General features: G+C 38.7%; 1 long non-coding RNA gene across 1 annotated transcript in view; it reads right to left on the bottom strand.

Annotated features, from left to right (window-relative positions):
* Positions 1-15,292, bottom strand: part of LOC134858417 (uncharacterized) — a 71,257-nt gene extending 55,965 nt beyond the window's left edge. Inside the window, exon 1 of the long non-coding RNA XR_010164958.1 lies at positions 15,066-15,292. This is a non-coding gene — a long non-coding RNA (uncharacterized LOC134858417). The remainder of the gene's footprint in view (positions 1-15,065) is intronic.
* Between the last annotated feature and the right edge of the window lie 622 nt (positions 15,293-15,914).

Genomic DNA, 15,914 nt, shown 5'->3' with positions numbered 1-15,914 from the left:
GATGCCATTAAAAACGCCTATTTTTTCTCCACAATGTGACATAATGGACACTCTTACTTAAATAATGGAACCCTTCATGGTTAGGGAAACCAACACATTATAGGTTATAAACCGCTCCTCTTCCTGAACCCTAAATCAATTAATTCAAGCTATTGCCCTTGATTATCCAATCACAGGTTTCATCCAGCTTTGACCTCTAACCTTCAACCTCCTCAGACTGTGAGGGTATTGATTGATGGGAATGGTTTATTTTCAGCAACTGGAAAGGTAAGGTTGTTACCATTAAAAAGAGTTGCTGACAAAGTGTCCTTTCATTGACCCCAGAGAGCTGTTGTTGTAGCTATAGTTTTTGTACATTTCAGGTTGAATGAACGGATCAAACATCAGGTTGCACCCATTTAGACAACTATTACATTAAATAATTGTCAAAATGAAGTGAAAGATCAATAACACTCACTGTTCTCTGAAAGCTACTGATGCAAAAAGTCACCCACCCTGTAATGCAGACACAATAATACCCTGTTTATTTTTTACTTCTAACGTAATTAATTATTTCCACTATTTTATTATGTGAGTGATTTGATTCCTTTGAAAGAAATGTTTGCTGCCTGGACGGAATGGAAAACTCACTCTATCAAAATAATGTTTATTTCAATTTTTTGTGATGGAAGATCTTTATCCTTTTGAGACAAATTAAGCATGCAATGTTTGCAAATGCAATTACAGCATAACTGATGTTTATATAAATAAGCATCGCATCAACAAAAGGCACCAATCGATGGTTCACATCATCCTGACCTGAAGCCGCTCACCGGTCAGTGGAGCAAAGCAGTGCCGGCATAATGAGCTATAGTGTGGTCAAACTATGGTCAGCCTCAGGATGTCCTCTTCATGGCAACACGTTGATCCGATTAACAATCAGCCCTCACTGGTCTTTACTGTTCATTTCACTGAGTTTAATCTCTCAGGGTTGCAAAAGGTCTGGACTTCTTCACAAATATGCCTTTGCTGTCGGTTAGGCAGTGATGTTAATGGGAAGTGGATAAAAATGTAAATGCTAAGATATCATTTGTAAGAGGTGTGCAGGAGGGTGTAAAAATGTAAGAGGGAATACTATGTGACTACTTCCAGTGTATGCATTTAAATAGTTTGAAGTCCTTTGTCTTTGTAGGGAGAATGTGCTTTTTCTTTAGTAAAAATTGCCTATTATTACAATAAACTGCCACAGGGATACTTTCCCTTTCCACTATCAGTGTCATCACCATGGGGCCCAACTGTAAACAGCACTAAGACTTTGTTAATATTTAAACAACCAAAGTCATGACACAAACTTAACAAGGTAACTGGAGTCTGCCCTCCAAATATCAGTTTGGGTAGATGATTAACCGAAGGTCACGTTTGCCTTTGCATTTTTATTTTTTAATCCAATAGGGTAACTAACATTTCAGTTGACTTGCACCTTTCGCAAGTGGGTTTGAACTGCAAGGATTCATGTCAACAACTGTGCCCCCTGGCAGCATTCAGAAAACAACTGATGTGTCAACATATCATATAACAGTTGTGAAATGCCGTGGCCACATTCATTCCTTGTTTTGGTGCTTGCTGAACAAGGCGGCGTGGGATTGCTCTCCCTCACCCTGTGGTCTGTCCTCTAGGGTGCAAGGAATCTGAGTCACTCACTGCACATCAGGCTTTTCCCCCGGGGGCCCGGCACTGGCAGAGGCAGGTTAACAAACTGTAAAGGCTTCAACTGAGCAGCACACAAACTGTTTTCACTGCACAAAGGGATTGGCTCCAACAAATGTCATAAGCCTATAATGAGATAGCTGATCTCTGTAGTAAAGAAGAAAAGAAAAGAAAAATACTTCCTCTTTCCAGTCAGCGGCTATTAGAGTCAGTGAGAGTAAAAAGGGGAAGCTTCCCCATTTTCCTAGAAGCCCTCGGAGGCCGGCCAACATGACAATGCTGGTCAATTAATTGGGGAAAAAGTGAAAATCCAATTAATGTGTATCAAGCTGGCAGTTTTGCATGATGATGGCTCATTAGGAGACCAAGCTGAGAGTGGAGGAGTAGATGGGTGGAGGGGCTTAAACCCCTCTCATTAAAGCTCTGTCTTTCTCAGTGGGGTTTTAGGGACTGGCTTATTTATGCAACAGGTTCTAAACAAAACCTCAATGTAACGCTCATTTAGTGGATTTGAAACTGATGAATTCCTAAATGGCATGGGTGGAGACTACTTGGTTCTCGGGCCAAACCTACTAGTAAAAATAACTCACAGGACACTGATTTATTTCTGTGTTTTAACATGAGTTCTCAAGTTAGGTCAGAAAAAAGAACTTGAGTTTAACTGTCCTCTGTCAACTGGAATACTGAATAACCTATAGAAAATAGTTGACTATCCATCAAAACACATAAGTGTTTCCTGATTATACATTCAAACACAAGAGGTGTTATCGAGGTAGTTAGAAAGGAAGGGTATTGGTCCCAGTGCATCACAAGACGAGATGATAGTGCTCTCGGACACTTCTGAGCTTCCACATACACTGACAAAATAATGAATGTGCTCCCATACTGTACCAGCCAGCCTGTGTTTGTCTAGCCTCTGCCTCTATGTGTAAGATTAATACTCTTGCCACACTCTCATAGAATAATGTCACTTTAATCTTGTTTGGGGCGAAATTCGAAGTGGAGTGTGTCTACTTGTTTCCTGAGATTACTTCATCTTTCTTTCCGCAGCGGTGTGTGACTCTGCCTCCTGCTGTCCCCTGGCATTGGATGTCCCATTACCCTTCACACGCCGCAACTTTCTGCTGTTTGCACAACACTGGCCACAGGACCCAACAGGAGGCCAGTATACTATTGATGTTTTCAGTTTTTCTTTACCACTGCCAAGCACATTCTAGTTGCGTGAAGCCTACTATAGAGGACTATCGCCAGTGGCTGAGCCATTGAGAATGGTTGAGATGCTTTTCAATGTTTCATCCAACAAAGAATATCGCTGCATCATGTGTCGCTGCAGTATTCTGCTTCTTGTGAGAGAAAATGTGCTTTTCCTTCTTCTTTTTATGTTCATCAACAGCAAGCCATTGTATCTTTGAATTCAGACAGAGTCTGCTTAGTATTAAACTGCTATTGTGCTGACATATAAATAATAGTCTTCTTAACTTCTCAAATTGTACTGCAATTTACTTCACTGGTCTCTAAGATGAATTAAAGGGATCTTTTCTTTTCCATTTTCAAAAAATGTAGTGTTTCAATTAGCCCATAAAAAAGTCATTGCATATTGTGCCTCAAAGTTTCCCTGATCAGATTATAGGCCCATTTGGCAGTCAGTAATTTGTATTATTGTACTCTCCTTCAATTATTTACAATAAGTGTTTCATGCCTTGCCACTGTGTTGACCCCAGCATGTCTGAATGAATGAGCTGCAGTGCGTAAGCTATAAATCCCTAATGAGGCTTGATGTAAACACCACAATACAAACCACATAAATTCAACACAACATTTGCACCTTTTGCACACACACACACACACACACACACACACACACACACACACACACACACACATACACAAAACCTCTCGTCCAGTAGCTTTCCTTGTTTCCTTAATTTTATGTAAGCTGTTTAAAAGCTGTAAATAATTAATTTGGATTGGCAAATACACTGTAGGTTTACATATACTACCACAATTAAATGTTTAATATAATAGTGAATATGAATTATAATATATAACGGCAAAGGACAACGCCACAATTTCTGTAGCATCTTTATGTCTGAAGTAGAGAAACACGCTTTGTATGGCACGCTTTGTGCTGTTTGGAGAAGCAGTGTGTTTTTCCCCTCGCTTCCTAATAATCTATTCTGTTCAGCCAGCTGCATACATTGACAAATGTTTCCAGCATTAGGTATGTACCCGGTGAAAGGTAATAGATGCAAGGGTTTAGAAATGCCTCCTGCAAGAAACAGCAAGCACACTTGAAGAGAAAAAAACACATTAGGAAACATTTGTTTCTCCTTCGCAACAGGAAAACTGTCTATATGCAAGAGACAGTTTATAAGTAAAGCAAGGATGAAATTCACAAAATATATGGTAGGTATTTTTCTTTTTACATTTCTGTATCTCTAATTGTTGAATTCACATTATTTTCAGAAACATTTTCCACTATTTTTAAACAGGGTAACTGGTATTGTAAAAGCTAAAATTGTGCACTGCTTGAACTAGAAGTCGAAAAGGACAATTGTTTTTCATATTATTGTGTCCTACGAGTGAAGAGTTCTGCATAAGGAGAGTTGTTAGGAGGGAGTTCATTTATTAGTGGCTCTGATTTAGAATTTATAGATTTACTTTAATTGTGTTTAAGATGCAGTATTATTCACTGTCACTTGCCTTGTAAATAAAACTCAGGGATTCAGTTTACTCCAATCTGTTGATTGTATTTTAGTTACTTTGATGTAATTTCTTCTTACAACTCTTCCTCTCCTCTTTATATTGGTACAGCTTGTTCGTGCAGCTTAATGAAAGCTGTGACCATGCATTAATGAGGCTGCTTATTGCAACTGAACTCCACTTCCTCAATTAACCTCACTCACTTTGTTCTCCCAATCCACATTTCCTCTCCCACTCGCGTACTCTCTGTGTCACGCTGCTAACATTACACCCACTCTTTGACTCTCTTATCTCACACTTTTCTGAATCACTTTTCTTATTTACTTTCTCTTACGAATGCCAAATTCTTTAATATGAAACATTTTTGATTGCTGATCAAAGTACAAGAAGAGAAAAAGAAAACTAAGTATTAGAAAAACACAAGATTAGACTTTTGCTAGTCTGTGTTTTCTTGCGAAAGTAAAACAATTTATCTGATGTACAGTAGGTGGAGTTACAGTGAATTCCTGCCTGAGACTCAAAGGGTATTAACATAGATGCATAGCTAAAAAAAAAAGTTCACAGCCATTTATATCATAAACATGTTTTTATCTCGAGTATAAATTCTAAGATTTAATAGATTAAAAAAAACAAAAGACGAATTCTAATGGAAGTACTTCAGGTAAGCTTAAATGTACTGACCCTTTTTAGTCCATACAAAAATGTGTGAATGTGTATTAATTTAATAACAATCAAAAATTAAATAAAGAAAATAATAATTGAATAGTCATAATAAATATAAATGTCTGAATAGGAACACGTCCAGAGCTGACGAGGGAATTTAAATGAACACTTTAAGAATGAGCGAATCTGTTGGTGTTGTACGCTCGTACTTAGCCTCCTGGGATTAATGGATAACTCCAGTGAGAGACGCCTCTGTTCTTAGGCAAGACAAAATGACCAAAGGCAGCCAAAGAATTTGGCGGTCAGTAACTGTGGCTGTTTCCCATACATATATTATTATAGCAATAGCAGCAGTGGTGATTGAATTTCTGACCTTTTGTTGAAATGGGAAAGAGGAGGGGTGCATTTCAATTTTTGTTGTGTCATTCATGTCTTAAAATAACTACAGGGAGGAAAGATCATGGCTTGATTCAATTACAGTGCTGTGTAAAGGCTAAAGATTACAGTATTCAACATGGACCTTACTTGTATATCTGAGATAAATATAAAGGTGCTGATTACACACACTTTTAAATGGATTGAAATAGGTTAAGCGAACTCACGCTTGCTCTTTGGAGCCTTAGACAGTTTCCATTACAGTACAATTCCAGGGCTCAGAAAATGAAAACAACGCTATTATTTCATCCACAAATAAAACAAACACATGACTCATTCGATAAAATTAAAAGCATGATGATACAATTCATTTGAGTAAGCAGTAATATAACTCCAGTTTAAGTTTAAGTACATTCTCAAGATGACAAACCTGATACCGGACTCTTCATACCACACAATCCATCCAACATTGGGAAACCAGAAAAGTCTGGTAGAACCTGGCCAGCTCTGCCAATCAATAGCAACGTTTGCATTAAAAACTGCTGACAGCTGTGGGAGAGAGTTCCCACTTTCATCTAGCGCTGTCTGGCCCCCCAGCTAACCTTAGCGTCACCCTCTGCCTTCTCAGACCTGCACTCTTTATTAATCTCTGTCGCATCCCACAGCCTGATTCAGAGATCTGCCCCAGCTATGTTTTTCACTTATCACTAAAATGTTTAGCTCATTTCATTTTTTTTCTCTTTATCAAAGAACACTTCACTTGATAGCCTTGAACCGAGGGCCCACCCAGCAGCTCTGTCTCATCGTATCAACCTGTTTGCTGAAAGAAGGAAAAGGAGCTCACAAAGTGAAGCGCGCGTGTGTGTGTGTGTGTGTGTGTGTGTGTGTGTGTGTGTGTGTGTGTGTGTGTGTGTGTGTGTGTGTGTGTGTGTGTGTGTGTGTGTATCAGAGAGAATAGGATTTGTTTCTCCCTCAAGACGTACCTTTGCTGCTTCTTCTGTTTAACTTAGTTTGCTCTAATAAATATGAATGTGCTTATCAGAAGAAAAGAAAAAGTGTTATTTTAAAAACAAGGTCCTTTTAAAATAGGTGTTACAGATTTCCGTACTTTTTTAAGTTGACTTGTCTTTTAGTTGACTTGTCTGTTGACTTTTGTTCCTTGCTGGTGTTTTCTTGGTCTGTGGAAATGAGAAGGTCCCACTTGACAGTCATTGCTCAAAGATGACCTGCCTCTGGTAAATGCAGGCCTCTGCTGCCCCTTAGGGGTGGACTGAAAAAGGAGAATTAAAAAGTCCTCTAAGAAATAAAAGCCAGACTTTTAAATGTGATCTATTTAAATGACTCTTGGCAATTACATTACAATTATTAAATTATTTTATGACAATAATGGTTTATTTTTGATTTGGGGTAAAAGTGTAGTTCTTGGGCTTTGTCAGTTCGGTGGTGTGCGCAGCAGATCTAATCCCATTAGTGCTGCTGATCTCGGGCCTCTGGATCTGTCGTGTCTTTATCAAAACTGCTCCATGCTTTGTCTGTTGAACACCAATCTGTGTTTATTTGCAGCAGAGCTAAAGAATCTTGTTTACACGTTATATATAAGGGAAAAAAAGCAGAAATACCCTTGGGCTTGTTGCACACCTCTCTTCACAGTTCAATTTGTATTTTAAGCTGAACAACTATTTTCATTTGATTCTTGAAGAAATCTTTAAGCATTAAACCACTACAACTACAAAGGTTAATATGCATTACTTGGATTATGTAGAGCCAATACTGCCTCCTGGGCATGAGCCAAAGATTATGTATTTGTCTCTTATCAAATATCGCATCATGGTAAAAAGATTTGTGGATATGCTTACCTGAAATTAAATGTCAATGGCTTTGCAATTGTACAAAATAATAACCTCCCATTAAGAAATTAAATCAGGAATGTAATGGTGAAGGTAATACAATGTTAGCTAGTTGAGCTATAATGTCTTTCTAAAATGGAATTATAATTAACATGAAATATATTGTAAATCTATTTCCCCCACTTCCCCAATGTAATCTTTGCATTTATGAGTTTCATTAAAAAGATAAAAAGCATTTTTAAAACTCAAATTAGATTTGTTCAGCAGAATATAACCTCATTATGGTGCCACATTAGATTATCTTTTTATAAAAAGGGAAATATTAAGGATCCTTTGAAAGTAAAACAGGAAATGTTGGACTAGATAAGGGTGCAAACCATCATCAAAGGTCAGCGCTGGAACAGACAGACTATAAATGCTGTAAACATTTGTGTCTTTTGGTATAAGGAGCATAAGTCTTTTTGGTTTTTAGTTTGCTGAGCAACTGTGATAGGATTTTATCCAATCTTCATTGTGCAAACTCTGGGTGGCCCCTCTAGTTGTCTGACATAAAAGGTCCTATAACAGTTCCTATAGTGAACAATAAAGTCTTTCAAAGGACAAAAAAATGCATAAACAACAATGTAAACAAAGGGTCTATATGTCTAAAATGGTCTAGTTTTTTGTTGATAAAATACATTTGCTATCTGACCTGATCCGGGATCATTTCTGATGAAAACTTAAACAGTATACAGACAACTGAGACGCTACCAAAGAAAACAAAGGAAAGGTCTGCACCTGAATGATTGGTGTGGTTATCTCCTGGGAAAAAAGTGTCTGGACCAATTGAGACGAGAGGTGGGCAACTGGAGGAGTGGGAGTTCAGGTATCTGAAGGAATAATTTATGAGAAAGGTTAAAAGTCATTAACCTCCAATTAAGTGCTGTGGCTACAGCGGTGTGAGTGACATCATGGTTTCAGATGAAGCCCAAAATAAGTTTTCCTTGGCTTGCCTTACTCTCTAATATAGTAGTTTAATTAAATTAATAATTTTACAAAGTAGATGTATTACTTTGACAGAAAAAGTACAATCACCACATTATCAAGTGAAGCAATTATTTTATATTTGTTTCAGTACTTTATCAGAAATCATCCCAGATCAGATCAAATGTTCTACTGCTTATTGTAATAGGATAACGTTTCCATTTTTCTCTTTTAAGGAAGAAGTGATAAACAAAAGGAAGGCCAAGAAGAGTTGTATGCAATGTCATTATATCCTAAGGTGTTAAGTCCTTTTTGTGAGTATTAGTACATGCACTTAACCTTCAATCCCCATCCACAGACCCTTTGGGCTTGTTACCTAAGAAATATGTCTCCTCTTTCTCTTCTCCATGATGTTGCCCCTGAAACTTGTCAACGAGACAATGCGGAAGGAAGTAAGAGATAAAGTTTCCGGGTTCTCTTTCTGTGCAATGTTTATTTGCTGTGTCAAGGATTGAGAGATTACACTGTTTTTACGCGGTAAGGAAGGAATCTGTTTGAGCATTTCCTCAGGCTAAAAACATCACTTGAAGAGGCAAAGGGGGATTACTGACACCTGCATTAGGAACAAAAAATCCTGACCATTTGCTGTGAGTAGGGAGTCATCATTAATCACTTTTAAGTGTGGAGAGGCTTTATTCTGGGATTGGGATATGGGAAACTTGGTCATTAAAGTATTATATTGCTTTCCTGTTCTTTATATGAACAGTTCTTTATGAGGATATAAACCTGAGCTTTATCTGAACTTTTGTGTATGTTTAATTTATACTCATATGTTAGCTTATTCTGTGTTATTGCATGACTTTTTAACCTGCTATGCCACTTTTACTGTAAAAAAAAATGTAAATTTCCCCTTTGTGGGACTAATAAAGGATTTCTGATTCTTTATTTTGCATTAGATAAATAATATATAGCAAAGGTTTTTAAATCTCAACTTATATGTATCCAATTAGTAGCTTAATTTACAAGGGCAAGCTAATGAAAAACTTAAAGAAAAATAGATATTTCTATACCAATACTAAAACTCACATATTCTGTGAAATGTGAAAATAAAGCTCAGTTTTGATTAATAATAAGCTGGTTTCAAGTTTGGGTAAAAGTTGTTCTATATCAATGCACATACCGCACAAATTGGCATTATGTATGACATATTGGCATATATTTAATAAATATATGCATCCTTATTAGTCATCACCTGTCCTTGTATTAGTCTACAGACACCCACTCAGAGGCAGTGGGGATGGTAACACTAACCCTCAGACTGTCAACAGTGTGATTGATCACCAGCAGATAAACATCAGATCGGCGAGAGAACAGGACAGACATTGATCCCCAGAGGAAGAGAGGACTTGTCACACACCAGTATACACAAACCTCAGTGAAACATCTGTCAAAATACCACAACGACAGAGAACTGTACCTCTGTGACTAACATGGGAACCCACAGACAGCTGTCAGATGTTTTGGATGCTGGTTGATGACCAGAGAGTACCATTTGTTTCCATTACTTAACTATATCGTCCAAAGAGTGAACAAGTTTGGAGAATACACAAAGTGGCCTTGAAATTCTCACTGGGTGAAACTGTATAGAATTAGACACATAGACAATTAGTTCATTTATTTCCTGTAGGACAGCAAACATGAACTCCTCCTGCCCTAAGGCACACCAAACAACAGAAGAGGCTGAAGTATTCCCTGTTGTTCGTTTTGGCCAGCATAAAGAGTCCCCTTTGGCAATATTGTCCCAAAATGGCCGGAAAACAAAGTAAGAAATGTGTGTGTTTTAACAAAACGTCAATCAGAACTGGTCACAAGGAGCTCTCTCACCTGGCTGGGCCCTGAATATGTTTTCCTGTCATTAGCTACAGACCTCATGCGATGCCGTACTTAAGAACAGAGAAAGAGAGGGAAGGAAAATGAATGAGATGTGAATGGTCAGTCTGACAAAAGGGGGCCAGTCTTGCGTCGACAGGAAGAAAAGCATTAGCGGCTTTTATGTGCATGGCGGCGGATTTCCGTGTGCTACACTGTCAGTGTATTTTCCCCTTAATTAAAACAGTCACAAGTTTCATTGAGCGGTGAATCAAAGGGTGGCTACACCATAAAGCAGATTCAACTCTGTAACCCTGTGTGTGTGTGTGTGTGTGTGTGTGTGTGTGTGTGTGTGTGTGTGTGTGTGTGTGTGTGTGTGTGTGTGTGTGTGTGTGTGTGTGTGTGTGTGTGTGTGTGTGTGTGTGTGTGTGTGTGTGTGTGTGTGTGTAGAGTTTAGGAATCAAGCACACACAGTAGCGGGGATGGAAGGGATTTAGGCTGTGCTCATTCCCATGGTCAGTCACTCAGAATTGGTCATTACTGTCCTGCCTGGAAATGAAAACACAGCGATTAAGAATTACTAAGAGGAAACATGAACGTTTTAAAGCGTTGACCTAAAAATCACAAAGACAGGAACTATTTTAGATTATTTTGTCTTCTTTTTGCAGTTTGTCACTTAAATATTCAGTAAAGTTGCACGTAAAGGCTGCTAAGGAAAGTGAGGTTTGAAAATGATAGTCTAATCATCCAAGGACAGGTCACAAGACCAGTTTACTATTTTAACCAAATACATTGTCATTTTAGCTCATCCCACGATGAACCAGGGCATGCTTCTCCAATGACAAACCTCGCCATCTCTCAGCAGAATAACAGATCAGGACAATAACAGACTCAGCTGAAGGAAGGGAAAACGCTTGCTTGACTTTGGGCAGTGTATGGGATCTCCTCTCTGCTGCTTTGTCATACTTTTTCTCTGGATCAGGAGAGCACCTGATCCCTGAAGGCCTAATGACCCAACAGTTTCCGCACCATTTCATTGCCTTGATGGTGAAGGGTCAGACCTGCACCTACGATCATCCCCTCATCAATTATAAATCATCCAATGTTTGGACAATTAAAAATGCAACATTATTTTTTCACTCCCACCACAAGACAAGCCCTTTGGTTTTGTTGGAGCAAGGTGGGATTCCCCTCTCGTGTTCACTTCATGGGATAGTGAAAGGGCATGAATTATGTAGGGAGTACACATAATGGTAGAAATTGCTAACCATAGCTCTTGCAACTCAAGAAGGTTAGACCAGCAGACTGATTGACAGCGGGGTGCAGAGGAGACAACACAGTATAGGGTAGCGCTGACGTCTATAGAGTCTTCTGCATTGGCCCGCTCTGGGCTGACCATGGGGTACAATCATCATCACTCAGGACAGACGTGTACTGAAGAGCGCAGGCATTATGAAAGGAAAAAGTGACGTCATGCTATTTCTATTCTATTGCATTCGACCAGAGGTTTCGATGATCAATACCTCAACCAACTTTATACAACTACATTGCTAAAGCATGAAACCTAATAATGATTTTCCGAATAGCATGTCACGATAAGGCAGCAATAGCATGTCATGATAAGGCAGCGATAGCATGTCACGATAAGGCAGCGATAGCATGTCACGATAAGGCAGCGATAGCATGTCATGATAAGGCAGCGATAGCATGTCATGATAAGGCAGCGATAGCGTGATAAAAGCAACAGTTTTGGCGGTAGCATGATACAATTTTAATGAAGACGGAGGTAGCAGAAGCGATGGGATTGTATTGTCTGACAAAGCTGACATTCCCAGAGTGATTTTTAATCCCCAACTCTGGCACATCAGATATACCTTTCCTATGGGGCTCGGCGTCTGGAAGACATTCAGCTGCACACTGTTGCCTTTTGTTTCATGTCAGTATAACATCACCTGGCTGACTCTGGGAGGTTCACTGAGAGATTAAAGAGTGAATAGGAGGGCTTAGTATTACTTAGTGGATGGCACAATATCATATGATATCAATTTCTGTTGAGGATGAAGCTGCTATCAGTTACGTGTTCTTTTAAAAATGTTACACGTTGGATTACAATAATGAGACAAAAATACAACATTTGAATACTGTTTGATCAATTCTAAATGTGAAAGAGTACAAATACATGTTAACATTATATGCATTTATTATGAGGAAACAAGTCAATTGTGCACCACTAATACATTGGATTTTTAAATTAATTTCCATCAAATACATCTGAATATATGTGTTTAAGTATTTAATGTTTCTATGGATATCTATATCATTTTTCAAATCTGCTATATGCACTTTATTTGAACATACTACTATACTGAATAAATAAATGTTTTTTATTGCACCAATCTCTGATGTGTTTGTCCCCTAGTATAGTATTTTTATTTCAGATGTACTGTAAATTTCATATTTTGCCTGACATATGCCTAAACTTAATAGCTCTTTACATTTCAAGTTTGACCAAAGTGTGCAACTGATGACCTGACTACAGTACACACCTTTGTTATCGTAAGTATAAACAACAGAAAAGTTATGGAGGGGATGTTTTGTGTCACTAATCTGCTAAGCCATTAGTACACAAGGGTAGTGCTATAAAGACAAACAAACCAAAGTCTAAAAGAAGAACATATCCAGGACCTTTACGAGGTCCATACACAATTGTCTTTGTAATTTCGAGGCATAAAACAGTAAGTAAACACAAAAAAGTGGCTAGGATTGAAGTGAGTGTCTGTGCCGTTTGTTGTCACTCCACTCTCTGTCACAATGATGGAGTGTCTTTCCGACATGTGATGTGATTTCCCTGACCCCATTGTATTCAAACAACACAGACTCCTCACACAGGAAGAGCACAGGAAACAATGGTACAGGTGAGTCTGGAAGAATTTTGCCTCAAGGGCTGCCCACCTGTCAGTTAAAAGGTGTGTGTGTGTGTGTGTGTGTGTGTGTGTGTGTGTGTGTGTGTGTGTGTGTGTGTGTGTGTGTGTGTGTGTGTGTGTGTGTGTGTGTGTGTGTGTGTGTGTGTGTGTGTGTGTATATATTTAAGTTGCCATGTTATATATTTTTGCAGCTCTTTTATTGGTGTTTTGGTGTTTCCCCACTAGAGGGTGTCCACCTCTCTTGGCAGAATCAGAGACCTATGGAAACTCATGTAGTGATGTACATTCCTTCTATTACTACACTGTTCTTCATGATAACAACACATAAGATGTTAAATATTAGTATGTCTTTAGACTATCTTTTACATGTTCAAATAAGTCCCACAATAACTTTAACTTGCCTTTATCGCCCTTGCAGGTGCTTTGTGGTACAACGATCCTCAAGAGGGATTGCTCTATACCGTCCAAGATTAGTAAGTAAGGGGACATATGTGTTAAGTCGAGCCCTGCCTGCCTGTCATTATTTGCGGATTAGTGATGGCCTGTACCCTCTTTGATGTGGACATCTTTCACACTTCCGTCCTATTGAGCTCTAAAGATGTGGTAAGGGGAACAGAGAGGACAACAGTGAACTGGAGAAGAACGGACATAAGCTGGAGTCATTTTCTGCTTTGTCTCTAGCTGCAGGAAAACTTCCTGTAATGAGGAAGATAAAACGCCACCACAATTACAGCTGCACATATGAGCAATCATCTGAGAGAGGCCCCACACACATGCAAATGCACATATGCTCACATGCATAGAACATACATAAATGCATTTTTACACTGTGCACACTCTCAAAACGACAAAAACCCACGTACACACACAAACACAGTGACGATAAGATGGGTTTTACTGCCCTCTGCAGGACAGACAGGAAATGAATGCAACAGCCCATCTTTTTGTAGAACATTGTGTACACTTTAAATGTCACAGGTGGTATCTTTAACTACAGCAGTACAGTAAATGTCCATGCATAGCTTTCTGGTTTTACTTCAACACATTGCTTTTCTAAATTGGATTCCTTTTTTCCAAGGCAGCATATCTGTGCATGGGCAGCTTGTGGCTGAGTGGAGCCCCCTTACAGAGGCAAACACAAGGCCTCTTTCAGGCAGAGTGACTCCAGAGGCATATGAGGGCATTCAGTGTTCCACCCTGACCACAGGATTTATTTACCTTCCAGTAAGGGGCAGCCAGTAAGACGAGATGGAGTGTGCTCAAAGAAAAGATAGGTGTATGTGTGTTTGCATGAGGGGTGGAGAGCTGGAATGGAATAGCATAGGGATTGTGGGACACTAGAAGATAGAAAGTGGATGTCATGATCCCAGAAAAAAAAGGTGTATCAAAGCAGACACAAAAAAACATTCCATTTCGGATGGAAAGGAAAAAAAAAAAAAAAAAAAAAAGTTCCAAAAACAATAATTACCTATTCAAACCAACTACTGTGAGACGACTGAGTTGGGACAGGGCATGTTTAAGAGAGGAGGAACATAGATGAGAGCCAAAAAAGCTTGATAAGGGGGAGTTGGTTTCCTGTTTCCTCAACCCCTCCTTTCCCTTATACAGCACAAGTGGAGTCATTGAATGTATGTGTATGGCCATTGGCCACTGCGTGCATCTGTTAGTGCAGCAGTTTTATGGCATGACAGGTCTAAACCAGTGTCACCCTTGAAGCAAAGAATGCCTATTTGTACCTTAAACTAAAGTTAGGTAGCATGGGGGCAGCAGGTAGGTAACTATCCAGTAGGATTTTACATAAAAGAGGCCAACCCTATTTTAGTAACCACAAAATGATTGGCGTGTTTTCAAACGAGATAAATCCATTCGGGTAAAAATAATCCATCTTTCATTACATAATGTAATCAGCGTGAACTACACCAGAATTCATGATTTGAAGTCATGTGTCTATTTTAAACTTAAATTGGTGGAATACAATGTATTTCGGGTGTTTAAAAGAACACTTAAAATGATCATCTGCGTGACAATTACTCACCTAGTGTTGCTTTGAAGACAACTTTGTTTTTCCTCCCATGCCATCAGGGTTACTTGTTGATAAAACAACGTCCATTTTCCATCAACTCTCACACGAATCGGGCAGTACAATCCAAGCCTTATATATTCAGTCGTATATTTATAACTTCCAAAAAGACATGCATTTTCGCTAAAAACCGTACTATTTCTGAAACGCTTAGGCTACTATAAACGCGCCTGCGCAGACGCAGAAATCGTCCGTAGAGCAAGCGTCAGGCCGTTCACGCGAAAGTGTTGTAAATAGCGAAATAGCAGAAAAGCATGGCATGGGGACAATTCGGGCAGGTTTGTTAAGTCAGTAGGAACAAATAATCCACATGATCATATTAGAGTTGATGGAGAGGAGGGCCTCCTATATTTATACATGTACATTTTAGTGACAGTAAAAACAGACTATAGATTATAAAGAGTTAAACATTTGGATGTAGAGAGTTGAATTTAGCAAAAGATCTATTCATAGAATTGACAGGAAATCACATTAATAAATAATGTAGGCAAAATTGGATGTTTTAAAGCGTCGACTGTATAAATATATTGAAGCGATAAATGATTGATAAAACAATCCCTACTTTAAACTGTGATCGTGATTTTGTCTCTGTCACATGTTATGGTATTTGTACAACAAATACATTATGGATGTTCGAGACCTTTACATTAACATTATCTATAGACTTTCTTTCTACATTGTGAAAAACCAAGTTGTGGTGTCATCCTTAATGCTGCTCTTTCGTATTTTTTGTTGTTGAAATCTATTACATGCATGGATGTAATTGGGTATGACCAGTTCAGCTTTTTGGTCAAAAGTTTTACC

Source organism: Eleginops maclovinus, chromosome 22 (assembly GCF_036324505.1).
Source record: "Eleginops maclovinus isolate JMC-PN-2008 ecotype Puerto Natales chromosome 22, JC_Emac_rtc_rv5, whole genome shotgun sequence".
Classification (NCBI taxonomy): Eukaryota; Metazoa; Chordata; class Actinopteri; order Perciformes; family Eleginopidae; genus Eleginops; species Eleginops maclovinus.
Note: the sequence above shows the minus strand (reverse complement) of the source record. Positions and strands in the feature narration are given on the sequence as shown.